The 13049-nt window shown below is 49.5% G+C and overlaps 1 protein-coding gene across 2 annotated transcripts in view; it reads left to right on the top strand.

The window, feature by feature from the left end:
• Positions 1–968: 968 nt before the first annotated feature.
• The window catches only part of LOC128120242 (NADPH--cytochrome P450 reductase), a 50532-nt gene continuing 38451 nt past the window's right edge, over positions 969–13049 (top strand). The window contains exon 1 of one of the 2 annotated variants that reach the window (XM_052753988.1): positions 969–1102. The gene's annotated coding sequence lies outside the window, so the exon portion shown is untranslated. Of the gene's footprint in view, positions 1103–1692; positions 1712–13049 lie in introns of those variants that run through there. The other variant, XM_052753989.1, reaches the window with a different exon arrangement.

Consider the following 13049-nt stretch of genomic DNA (forward strand, 5'->3'; position numbering starts at 1 on the left):
CCAAACTCTTTATGTAGCTAAGGTTGATTCTCCTGTTGCAATCTTCTGAGTGCTGGGACTTGATCCACTTTGCTTCCTTTATGCAGTGCTGGGGGTGGAACCCAAGGCTTCATGTACGCTAGATGAGCGCTCTACCAGCTGAGTGAGCTACATGTGCTGTTCCTCTTGTTTATTTTTGAGGCAGGTCTCACTTTGTAGCCTATGCTCTCCTGGACCTCAGTCTGTAGCTGCCTAGGCTAGTCTCAGACTCGCCATCCTCCTGCCTCAGCCTCCTGAGTGTTGGGATGACAGGCATCAAGCACGGCTGCTGGTGGCCAGACTTCCAAACCTTGCTGCCTTGGCCTCATCCCTAGCCACTTCCCTCCCTCCAGCAGGCAAGCTTTCAAATCTCAGGCGGGGACCCCCGCGGGCCAGCGGTGCCTCCATCAGCCTCGCCATTTTCGGCTGACAAAGACATGAGATCACAGGCGAACGGAGGTCGTCAGCAGGATGCTACACGAGGTGGCACACAGCCACGACCTCGCATTGACCCGAGAGCCCGAGTTCGGCTGCCAGGGGGATCGGCTGGGTCACGCAAGCCCAAGCTGCCACAGCGGCGCTGCCAAACCTCCGAACTAAGCCCAGGGCTGGGCGGGGCTGTTTCGGGAGGGGAGGGGCGTGGCCCAGACGCTGGCGCAGGGCCTGGGGGCGGGGCTTCTCTGAGGCTAGAAGAGGGGCGTGGCCTAGAAACTGAACAACCGAACTGTAGACCGCCGGGCTCCGGGGCGTGCCTTTTCCGAGGAGAGATGAGGGGCGTGGCCTAGGAACGGAGAGCTCGGCTTAGGGGCGGGGCTTTCCGAGGAGAGTTAAGGGGCGTGACCCACGGGGGCCGTACCAAGAGCACGGATTTGGAAGGGGAGCGAAGGGAAGAAGGCCCGACTCTACAGCGCGCACGTGCGGCTCTTGTGGGCGGAGTCTCGGCGCGGCTGGCCACGCCCCACCCCCGCAGCCTTCGGGGTGGTGGTAGCGCCTCAGTGGTGCGGACTTGCGTCCGGTCCCAGTGCCACAGAGATCTGCCGGGCCGCGCGCGGTGTGTGAGCGGGTCGGTACCGAGGGGCGCAGGGTGAGTGAGGACTGGGGGACCTCGGGGGAGGCTCCGCGATTCCGGGTCACCTCCTGTCGTTGCGATCATCCGGCTTGTGACTCCGGGGAGGGTTTTTAGGCCGGGTCTCCACGCGTCTCACCCGGTGCGGAAGGGAAACACCACCTCGGCCCTTCTCCTAGGGTGGTGTTTCCCACCACGATCTAACCTGTCGGGGGGCGTATGGAGGGTCGTCGTTTCCAGACGCCTCCCTATAGCTGCCTTCACCTGAGGGTCGGATCTTTGCATCTGCGGGTGGGGATCCGGTCCTCGAGACGCCTCTCTTCGGGCAAAGCAACATTCCCTCTCCAAGCCTCAGTTTCCTCACCTGTACGACGGGACTTTGGGGGCAGCAGATTATGAAAACCACTCACATTAGAATGAGCTCTATGAGGGCGAATAGGACCCGGCAACAATCAGGTGGACTCCGTTGAGGTAGCCTGGGAGTCGCCCAGCGTGCATCCCTGGGACAGTGTCTGCGACACACCTTTGTCGGGCTCTCTTGAGCAGCAGTGACACCCTGAGCTCTTGGGAGCAACTGGGTGAGAGGTTGAGATCTGCTGGACGGCAGGAGCGGGACATCTTTCCACGGTACTTGACCTGGATTGTTTTTTTTCCCCCCACTCATTTTCTTTTCCCAAGACGATTCAGCATTGTGTCAGCCAGTGTGACCAGGACTGAGGATTTGGGGGACATTCCAGTGAAAGCGGCTGTGTGTTTGAAATCGACCTATAAAACTTCCACGGTTAGCTCCGAGCCTAGCCTTGCAGGAGAATAATGGAAGCCCATAGGGAGGCTTACTTAACTGGTGGGGGTGGCCCTGGGTTTGAGCCTTGCCATCTTGGCAGGATTCATAACTTTTTTGAGCTTCCGTTTGTCCTTAGTGATCCAGCTGTCCTCCCCTAGGGTTGACTTTTTGTTTTTTGGTGACAAGGTTTCATTATGCAGCCTAGGCTGGCCTGCACCTGCCCTTGAACTGATCGATGTCTCCTGTCTCAGCCTCCTGAGGACAGAAATTATAGGTGTGTGCCACTGGCCTGACCAGGATTGTGACATTTTTGAGAGCAAGAGATAGTCCTGGAGCTGTTCCAATACTCCAGAGGTTGAAGCAGGAGAATTGTTTGAATTCAAGGTCAGTAAGTTCCAAGTCAGCCGGGGCTGCATAGACCCCGTCTCAGTAAAACTGAAAAGAAGAGAGAGGCTGGGGTCCTGGCTAGTGGTATTGAGAACTGGGCTGTTTTTTGTAAGCCGAGTGGTTATCTAACTGTGGAGATTTGTTCTTACTATACAGGGCAGTAATTCCTGGAGCTTTTGTAGCATTGGTTCATTAACCACACACAAACTCTACCCTCATAGATCCCCCTTGAATTGGCTGCTAGTGGGAAAGCCCAGATAGTAAAACCAGGAAACCTGGAATGGTCCACCTTGGTTTTGTTGTTGTTACAGTGGTCCTTTTAAAGTGTTTTTCACAGCCAGGTAGTGGTGGCACACACCTTTAATCTTCACACTCAGGAGACAGAGGCAGGTGGATCTCTGTAGTTCCAGGCCAGCCTGGTCTACAGATCTGAGTTGCAGGACAGTCAGGGCTACACAGAGAAACCCTGTCTGGAAAACCAAAAAAAAAAAAAAAAAAAAAGTTTTCACTTTCTTTGGAGAGTGAATGGATCTTATCTTTTATACCCTCTGATACAGGAATTGGTTTCATTGAGCACATTGCTCAATCATTATCAAAAAGTGGCCAGAAAACAGCCCTCACATCTGGCACTTGAGAAAATTAGAAGTAGGTATAAGCTTCGGAAGATTCCAGAGTTGGACTTTGGTCCCTGGAAATCACAGGCTTGATGGCAGCCTGGATACCTCAGGTGAAGACATCCTGTGGTAGGAGTTTATAAACACTCACAGGAGGTGGTTGTCTGTAGCCTGATAAACCTGAAATTGTAGGACCATTCTACTCTGGGTTGAGGTTTTCTTAACTTCTTGAAAATCAGGATCTGCATTTATTAGGTAAGTCTCTGTGTATTTAGCAGTTAGACTATTTGAAAAGAACTGCCTGCCAAGAGCAAAACATTTACTTACTGAATCCATAGGCCATTTCAACATTGCCATTTGGAATCTAGTTGTTTGGAGGCAGGGTCTCAGGTAGCCCGGGCTGACCTTGATTCCCCGGTCCTCCTACCTCTGCCTCCTAAGTGCTGGGGTTATATATTCATCACCACCCGTGGCTCCAGTACCTAGTTCTTCGGGACTTTTCCTCCTTTGTAAATGCTTACACGGTTGTCATGTCTTTTCTCATCCTCAGAGGCCCAGCAGCATCCTTAGCTGGTGTGTGATCACTGCATACACCAAGCCAGGCCTCTAGGCCTCAGCTGAGTGAGACATAACTTCCCTTCGTTTATTTTTTTCTTTATTAGATTTTCATACAGGTATCTATTGTATATTGAGCATACTCTTTCCCATACATACCCATACATTTTTACGCTTTCTTTGCCCATTTACCATGTGCTAGACAAGCACTCTACCAACCTACTCAAGGCTTGAGGGTATGGTAAGATCTCATTTCAAAAAAAGAAGAAAAAAAAACAGGACTAATATCACAAAGCATGACTGAGTACGTACCCTCTTGTATGTCTTACTGCATATTTTATTACAGTAAAAGAAACAAATAATTCATATCTTCTAGAGACAGAAAATACCAGTTCATAGGGTCCGCGCCTCCCCCCCCCCCCCCCCCCCCCCGTGCCTGTGTTGTTTTGTGACAAGGTCTTGCTAAGTAGCCCTGGCTGGTCCAGAACTACTTATATAACCCAGGCTGGCCTCAAACTTGTAGCAATCCTCCTGCCTCGTCCTCCCAAGTGTTGGGTTTACAGGGTGTCAGGTCCTCATCATTATTTATTTGGCATGGGCTCCAGGGCAGAACTCATCTTTCAGTACAGTTCTGCTGTGTGGCATTTGACAGAAGTGTGGACTCGCTGCAGTTGGTGCGGAAGCTCTAGGTCAAAGGTCGCTTATCTGCTGGGACAAGCCATAGGTACATGCCAAGCTTTGATTTCTTCATCAGTAGAGTTGGGGAAAGAATCCTTGTTCCGTCAGTTTCCCCGATTAGCTCAGAAGCTTGCTTCATTTTTTATTTTAATTAATTAGTTTGTTTTTCCTCATGCAGTGGATGCCTTAAACTCCTGATCCTTCTGCCTCCATCTCCCACAGGTTAGGATTTTTTTGTTTTGTTTTGTTTTTTCTTTTTTCTTGTTTGTTTGTTTGTTTTGGTTTTGGTTTTGTTTTTTTCAAGACAGGGTTTCTCTGTGTAGTTTTGGTGCCTGTCCTGGTGGATCTCGCTCTGTAGACCAGGCTGGCCTTGAACTCACAGAGATCCACCTGGCTCTGCCTCCTGAGTGCTGGGATTAAAGGCGTGCGCCACTGTCGCCCGGCTTGTTTTATTTTTTAATAAGGCCTTGCCTCTAAGTAGCAGTCCTCCTGCCTCAGCCCTAGGAGTGATGGGCTTCCAGGTGTGCCCCACTGTGCCCAAGTAGAAGGTTGCTGTTGATTCTTGCTGTTCTTGGCAGGCCTAGGTCCCCATGGAATGACACTTCAGAGGCCCTTGGGGTGTGTCTGTGTAGGCTCTGGCTCAGCTCCTCTAGAACCTTGCTGGGGAGAGAAGCAGAAGCAAACAGAAAACTAAATACATATGACAGAAGAAGCCCGATTTCTCCCTGAGGTGACAGGTGTGAGGTACTTGGTAGTGTTGAGTGTTCAGTGGCCACATGGAACAGAACACAGCAATGGCGCGTGCAGGAGGCTGCCTTGGGAGGTAGGGAATTGTGCCGGCCTCTAGGCAGCTAGTACCGCTGAGTCTTTCGGAGTCAGTTTCTCATTGACCTGAAGCTGGCTGATTTGGCTGGGATGGCTGACCTGCAAGTCCCAGGGATCCACCTGTCTCTGCCTCCCCAGCACCGGGATTTACAAGTGCATACCAACATGCTGGTTCTTTTTTTTTGTTTTTTTTTTTTTTTTAAAGCTAGGTTTTAGAAGTTGAGGCACTTTACCAACTGAACTATCCCCTCACCCCTTGCTTTGTTGGTTAAAATTGTTTTCATTACATTTATTTATGGGGTGAGGGCATATGCCAAGGTATGTAGATGTAACCAACCATCTTATTAAATAAGAAACACAGAACCAATGCAAAGAAGAAAGCCAAGAGGTCAGAGCTAAGAGCTAAAACCTTACCCTTCCTCCTGCGGTGGTCCTACCTCTCCGAACCAGAGCTACCCCTGTGTTAAAGTCTTTATATAGAGTTCCTGTCCTGCCTTCTCATTGGTTGTAAACCCAACCACATGACCGCCTCCTCACGGCCTGTCTGTATAGGCCTCCAGGTTTTCCATGATTGGTATTGAGATTAAAGGCATGTGTCTCCAATACTGGCTGTATCCCTGAACACACAGAGACTTACCCAGCTCTGCCTACCAAGTGCTGGGATTACAAGCATACACCACCACTGCCCTGCTTTCCTATGGCTTGCTAATAGCTCTGACCCCCAGGCAACTTTATTTATTAACATACAAATAACATTTTAATACAAATAAAATATCACCATAAAGGTACACGTCGTGTGTACCATGTCAGAGGACAGCTCGGAGGAGTCAGTTTCTCCTCCTACCATGTGGGTCCCAGGGATCAAACTCGGGTCATTAGTCATGGTGGCATGTGCCTTTACCCACTGAACCTTCTCACGTCCCTCTTTGATTTTTTTGTTACGGAGTTATTCTGTAATCCAGGCAGGCCTGGAATTCACTATGTAGCCCAAGCTGGCTTTGAACTCAACACAGTCCTCCTACATCAGCCTTTCAATTGCTGGGAGGCCAGAAGAGGGCATCAGATTTCCTGGAACTAGAATTCAGGAGGTTGTGGACTACCTGGCATGGATTCTGGGAACCAGGCTTGGGCCTCTAGAAGAGCACAGTGCCTTTACTTGTTAAGCCATCTCTCCAGCCCCCTCACTGCCCTCCCCTTTAAAATTTAAATTTCATTCATTCTCGGAACATGGAAACACAAGAATTATACTTATGATTAGATGACCTGATGTTTTACTTTCTGTTTTATTACTGTCAGGTGACAGCAACTGCCTTTGCTCACTGGGCCTTCTTGCTTGCCCGCTTCTTTCAGTTTTTTGTTTTGTTTTTCAGGATAGGGTTTCTCTGTGTAGCTTTGGTGCCTGTCCTGGATCTTGCTCTGTAGACCAGGCTGGCCTTGAACTCACAGAGCTCTGCCTCCCGAGTGCTGGGATTAGCAGCATGCGCCACCACTTCCCCAGCTTTTATTTCAGTTTTAAGATCTGTCTTAGATGGAGGCCATTCTCAGAATTATCTTTGGATTGGCATGCCGGGGTCTGAGATCTTCTGATCTCCTTTGTATAACGCAGCTACGAGAATTCTACATGGGATTTCCAGAAACTCAGCAGTTTCTGGAGATGTAACTCTGTAAGTAGAGCGCTCACCTAGCAGGCATGAAACTCTGGGTTCCATCCCCAGCACTGCATAAATGAGGTGTAGTGATGCGTGTCTGTAATCCAAGAGGTGGAGGTAGGCAGATCAGGAGTTCAAGACTATCCTCAGCAACATAGTAAGTTGGAGGCTAGCCTGGACTGCATAAGACCCTGTCTCACAAAAGGAGAGAGAGAAATAAGGAAAAGGAAGAAAGGAAGATATCTGAAGGATAAAGGATAATTAGATGGCCCTCCAATCTGTGGTACCTTAGCAGTGATCTGTCCTGAGAGGGGAGAGCTTGGCTTTTATCTGCCTGATTGTGTAACAGGAAGACTAGTAGACAAGGTGTGCCTTCTAAGGTGGAACTTACGGCATTTTACCTGTAAGTGGAACTTACAGGTGGTATTGAGTCATTTGACTTTATGTCCCCTGGTCACAGCTTCAGTGTCTGTGGCCTTTCCCTGCCTGACCCGTCCCCAGAGTTCAGTCTCCACATCATCTCTTCCTGGGATGGTTCATGTTCACAACACCGTGAACTTGGAAGACTTTGATCTCCACAGTGTGTATTGCGTACTGGGTCTATATAAGGGTTCTCAGGACACACAAACTCTCTGTAACCTTTCCAGCACACAAATGCAATGATTGAAGGGTCACCAGGGTTGGTTTTCAAAACAACAAACAGAGATGAAGGCCCTCGGATAGACAGATTGTTTCAGCCAATTGTGCCAGGCTCCTCTGGGGTGGGGCCGAGGGAGGTGCACATTCCAAGCTTCACAGAGTTGCCTGACCTGGGCTTTGTGGTCTGGTGAAGAAGGCTGTGTGTTGGCTTTGCCTAAGGGTTCGGCGCCTTTCTGATTGATTATAAAACCACAGTATCACTTGGACAGGTCAGTGGGGGTTCCTTTATATATGCTATTTGAGGACTGGGAGTGTGGTTTAATGGAAGAGAGAGCGTTTGTCATGGGTTCGCTCACTGGTATTTCATTGTGTGTGTGTGTGTGTGTGTGTGTGTGTGTGTGTGTGTGCACACATCTGCCATGGTGTGTGTGTGGAAGCCAAAGGACAACTTGGTGAAGTTGGTGCTCCATTATGTAGATCCTGGGGATTGAACTCGGGTCTTCAGACTTAGCAGCAGTCGCCTTTTCCCACTGACCCATCAGTATTCTTAGGGCCTGGGGATGTCCCTCATCACTGGGGCACTTGCCTGCTGTGCAGAAGGTCCTGGAGTTCCATCCCCAGTACCATAAAGATAAATGAAGTTCTTGCAATATGATCTGGAGGTCACGTAGTACTTCAGCGGCCATAAAACTGCCACCAACATGGTCTCTGTTCCTGACAGTGGCCCTGGCATCCTTCTCTTCCTGGCTCCCAGAGCTCGCAGGACAATGCTCCCTTCCCCTTTCCCTTTTATTCTGGGTCTGCAGCTGCCAGTACATCTTGTCTGGTTTGGGTCTTCAAATCTTTTTCTGTGATTGCATGGTCTTTCAGTGGCTGTTGTGCTGGTCCTCAAATTGACCTCTTTTTTTTTTTCTAAGTATTTTTATTTGTTATTATTAGTGTGGATGCATGCGTGTGTTTATGGTGTGTGTGTGTGTGTGTGTGTGTGTGTGTGTGTGTGTGTGTGTGTGTGTGTCACAGCACAGGTGTGGAGGAGAGAGGACAACTTTGTAGATTCAGATCTTTCCTCCCTCTTTACGTGGATCCCAGGGATCGAACTCAGACTGCCGGACTTGCAAGCAAGTGCCTTTACTCACTGAGTCATCCTGATGCCCACTCTTCTTTCTTCGAGACAGAACTTTGCTGTGTTCCAGGCTGGCCTGGAATTCCTAATTCTTCTCTACTTTTCCCCACCCACTTCTTAAGATCTGTCCATGGTACCATTGCTAGACTGATTTTCCCCCCCCTCCCCAATAGTTTTAAGCATTTATTTTTATTTTTATGTGTATTTGTGTTTTGCCTGCATGTATATACGTGTATCACAATGAAAGCCTGTTCTGGTGGAGCCAGAAGAGGGTATCACATCCCTTGGAACTGGAGTTGTAGAGAGTTGTAAACCACCACATGGGTGCTGGGAAGAGGACCTGAGTCCTCTGCAAGTAGAGTGCACTCTCTTAACCACTGAGTCGTCTCTCAGCCCCTACTAGACTGATCTTGAAGACTGGTTTGTTTTCTATTTTTCTTTGTTTCTTTGTTATTTATTTATTAAGACAGAGTCTCATGTAGCCCAGGCTAGTCTTAAGCTTGCTCTGAGGCCAAGGCTGTCTTTGAACTCCTGATCCTCCTGCCTTCACCTCATGGGTGCCGGGATTACAGGCACTGACCGCCATGCCTCATTCGAATGCTGCTCTTTCCGACCCCCTGCCCACTTTGCTTAAGAATTTCTGTAGAGGCAGAGGCAGGTGGACCTCTGAATTTAAGGCCAGCCTGGTCTACAAAGTGAGTTCAAGGACGGCCAGAGCTGTTACACAGAGAAACCCTGTTTCCAAAAACAAAACAAGAAAAGAATTTTTGTGTATATGTTCTCAGGGAGGTACTGGTGGTGGGTGGGGTGGGGTGGGTGAAATCAGGGATTCAGGTGTGCCAGTACATTCTCTACCTTTAAGCTCTATACCCCCAGCCTTGTTCAAGGGTTTAAAACCATTCTCCTTATCTGTTGAGTATGTGTTTTTCATCTGTGTTTACCTTTTATAAAGTAGTCAGTAACAGAAGGAGTCGGGCCAGGCATGCAGCTCATTTCTGTAATCCTAGCCCTTGACTGCGGTGGGAGGGCGGCAAGCCTGAAGCAAGCCTGGGCTACATAGTGAGACAGGGTCTCATAAAAGGATCTGAGAACTTTCTACCCCAGTGGCAATATAGTTGGGATGGTGGGTGAGTTCAGTGAGCGCCGAGAACTTCCAGTTATTTCTGTGGGGATAAGCAAGGGCCTGGAACAGTGCCAGGCATAAGATGATAGACACTCAATTGATAATAACCTGATGAATAGGTGAGCAAATGAATGAGTGAATATGATTTCATGCTCCCAAGGATATTGCTGATCTTTGTCCTGTGTGTTACTGAGCCCAGATGTCCAGTTAAGTCCTACCTGTATTTTTGGAAGATTGTTATTCTAAGGTACAGTAGTTATGAAATTTTATATTGATTGATTAATTGATTAATTGATTGAGACAGGTGTCTCTGTGTAACCCTGGCTGTTCTGGAACTCACTCAGTAGACAAGGCTGGCTGGCCTTGATCTTAGAGATCAGCCTACCTCTGCCTCCAGAGTGTTGGGATTAAAGACGTGTGTCACCACTGCTCAGCTATTTTTAATTTTTTATGTTAAAATTGTGTGTGTGCATGTGTATGTATATGTGAGGGCATCAGATCCCCTGCAGCTGGAGTTACAGGTGGTTGTGAGCTACTGGATGTGGGTGCTGGGAACTGAACCCGGGTCCTCTGGAAGGGCAGCAAGTTCTCTTAACCGCCGAGCCTTTTGTCAGAGCGCTTTATCACAACAATTAGAAAGTAACAAATACACACGAAGCCTTGTTCTTCTGTGGCTCAACTGGTTTGTAAGTTTATGGAATCTCACGTGCTCTTTCCAGCAAAACCAAGAGCTTAGCAGGACCTGAGAGGCAAGTTAGTTGTGCCAGATGAGAATCAAGAGAACCTCTTGGGCTGGAGAGATGCTCAGCAGTTAAAAGCACTGACTGCTCTTCCAGAAGACTGGGTTCGATTCCCAGCACCCATACGGCCGCTCACAACTGTCTGTAACTCCAGCTCCAGGGGTGGCAACACCCTCACACAGACAGACGTGCAGACAAAACACTAGTGCACATAAAATGAAAATAAATCATTTAAAAAAGAGAGAGAGAGAGAAGTATTGCGAGTGAGCACGGAACTCAGTGCAGAGCTTTCTAGGAGTCGAGGTGAAGGAATGTGGGGCGCACGGCTGACAGCACTGAAGGAAGCAGGTCTGTGGCCGGTGTGCCTTTCCTGGGCTTTCCTGTATGTCAGGGTCATTGGCAAAGGCAGCTAGCACCAGCCCCGCGCTCAGTGTTCACAGAGCACTTCGTGCCTGCCGGGCAGACTCTGAGATGCGGGGATTGTGCTTATGAGAGAACAAGGCCAGCCGGGTGAAAGACAGTAAGGAGGCCAGAGTAGTGGCTAGAACATTCCAGAGAACAAAGGGGTAGGGTGCTGGAGGGATGGCCCAGCAGTTAAGAGCATGTGCTGCTCTTCCAGAAGACCTGGGTTTAGTTCTCAGCACCCACACCCCTTGGCTCACAGCTGCCTGTAACTCTAGCTCCAGAGGTTCCAGTGTGCTCTACTGGCCTCTGTGGACAGTGTACCCACATGTGCATATACCTATACAGACAAACACAGATATACACAGTTAAATGGAATAAAAAAATTAAAGAATGGAGGAGTGGCACCCATATACCCTACCTAGACCCGTGTAGCTGAAAGCATGGGGCCTCAGGCTCAGTCAAAACGCTTTAAGGGCTGGGCGGTGGTTGCACACGCCTTTAATCCTAGGACTCGGGAGACAGAGGCAGGCGGATCTCTGTGAGTTCGAGGCCAGCCTGGGCTAGAGAGTGAGTTCCAGGAAAGGCGCAAAGTTACACCAAGAAACCCAGTCTCGAAAAACCAAAAAACCAAAAAAACAAACAAAACAGCAACAACAAATGATATAAGGGTAGAACTCTGGGGGTTTGTGAAAGAGGGCAGAGTCAGAATGGTGCCTTGTGGCAAACGGTTTCAGCTTGGGAATCTGGGGCAGCGAGTGGGAAGAGAGGCTTTGCCCCAGTTGGAGGTGGCCAGTCTCCTGTGGAGGTATTAGATGCTTAGTCCCTCCCACAGGCAGCGGCTTGCCTCCCTGCCTCTAGGGGAATGAGGTTCTAGTCCAGGATCTCCTCCACCCCCACCCCCACCCCCCCACCCACCGTCTTTCAAGACAGGGTTTCTCTGTGTAGTCCTGGCTGTCCTGGAACTCACTCTGTAGCCCAGGCTGGCCTTGAACTCAGAGATCCGCCTGCCTCTGTCTCCCGAGTGCTGGGACTAAAGGCGTGCGCCACCGCCGCCACCTGGTGCTCTGCCCTCTTTCTGATTTTCTGTTTTGAAACAGGGTGTTAGTAAGTTCTCCAGGCTGGACTTGAACTGTGTAGAGCAGGCTGATCTCGAACTCTCAGCCGCTCTCCTGCATCTGCCTCCTGAGTGCTGGGATTTGAAGTGTGTATATCACCATACCTTCCCCGTAATTCTGTGTGTGTGTGTGTGTGTGTGTGTGTGTGTGTGTGTGTGTGTGTGTGTGAGAGAGAGAGAGAGAGAGAGAGAGAGTAGAGGTCAGAGGAAACCTTAGTAGTTGTTCCTCAGGAGTTGTCCATCTTGTGTTTTATTCATTTATTTTATATATATATATATATATATATGTATTTTGTCTGCATATATGTTATAGGTCTGTGCACCACATGTGTGCAGTGCCTGATGGGGTTAGAAGAGGGCATCAGAACCCTGGAACTGGAGTTACAGAGCATTGTGAGCTGCCGTGTGGGTGCTGGGACTCGAACCTGGGTCCTCTGTAAGAGCAGCAAGTGCTCTTAACCACTGAGCTGTATCTCTAGCTTCCCATCTTGTTTTCTTTTTATTTTTCCTTTTTTATTATTAAATAAATTTTTTTATTCACTTTACATACCAACCACAGATCTCCCCTTCTTCCCTCTTCCAACCCCTTAGCATTCCCCCCCCCCCAATACATCCCCCATCCCCACATTTCCCAAGTCAAGGTCTCCCGTGGGGAGTCAGCAGATCCTGGCACACTCAGCAGAGGCAGGTCCAAGCCCCTCCCCCTGCACCAAGGCTGTGCAAGGTGTCACACCTTAGGCACTGGGCTCCAAAAAGCCCGCCCATGCACCAGGGATGGATCCCAATCCCTCTGCCTGGAGGTCCCCCCAAACAGTTCAAGCTAAACAACTGCCTCCCGTATCCAGAGGGCCTAGTCCAGTCCCATGGGGGCTCCTCAGCTATTGGTCCACAGTTCATGGGCTTCCACTAGTGTGACTGGTCATCTCTGTACATTTTCCCATCATGCTCTCGACGTCCCCTGCCCACAGAATCCCTCCTCTCTCTCATTGATTGGATTCCCGGAGCTCAGCCTGGCTCCCGGCCGTGGATCTCGGCATCTGCTTCCATCAGTCACTGTTTGAAGGCTCTATGATGACAGTTAGGGTATTCACTAGACTGGTCACTGAAGTCGACCAGTTCAGGCACCCTCTCGACCACTGCCAGTAGTCCAAGGTGGGGTCATCCTTGTGGATTCCTGGGAACTTCCCTGGCACCCTACCTCTTCCTGTTCCCATGATGTTTTCATTTATCGTGGTATCTCCCTCCCTGCCCTCCCACTCTGTCCCTGTTCCAGCTCAACCCTCCCATTTCCATTCTTTGCCCTCCATTACCCCCTGACTCCCAGTTTGC

The sequence above is a fragment of the Peromyscus californicus genome, unplaced genomic scaffold (assembly GCF_007827085.1).
Source record: "Peromyscus californicus insignis strain IS unplaced genomic scaffold, ASM782708v3 Scaffold_2__1_contigs__length_46816999, whole genome shotgun sequence".
Lineage (NCBI taxonomy): Eukaryota > Metazoa > Chordata > Mammalia > Rodentia > Cricetidae > Peromyscus > Peromyscus californicus.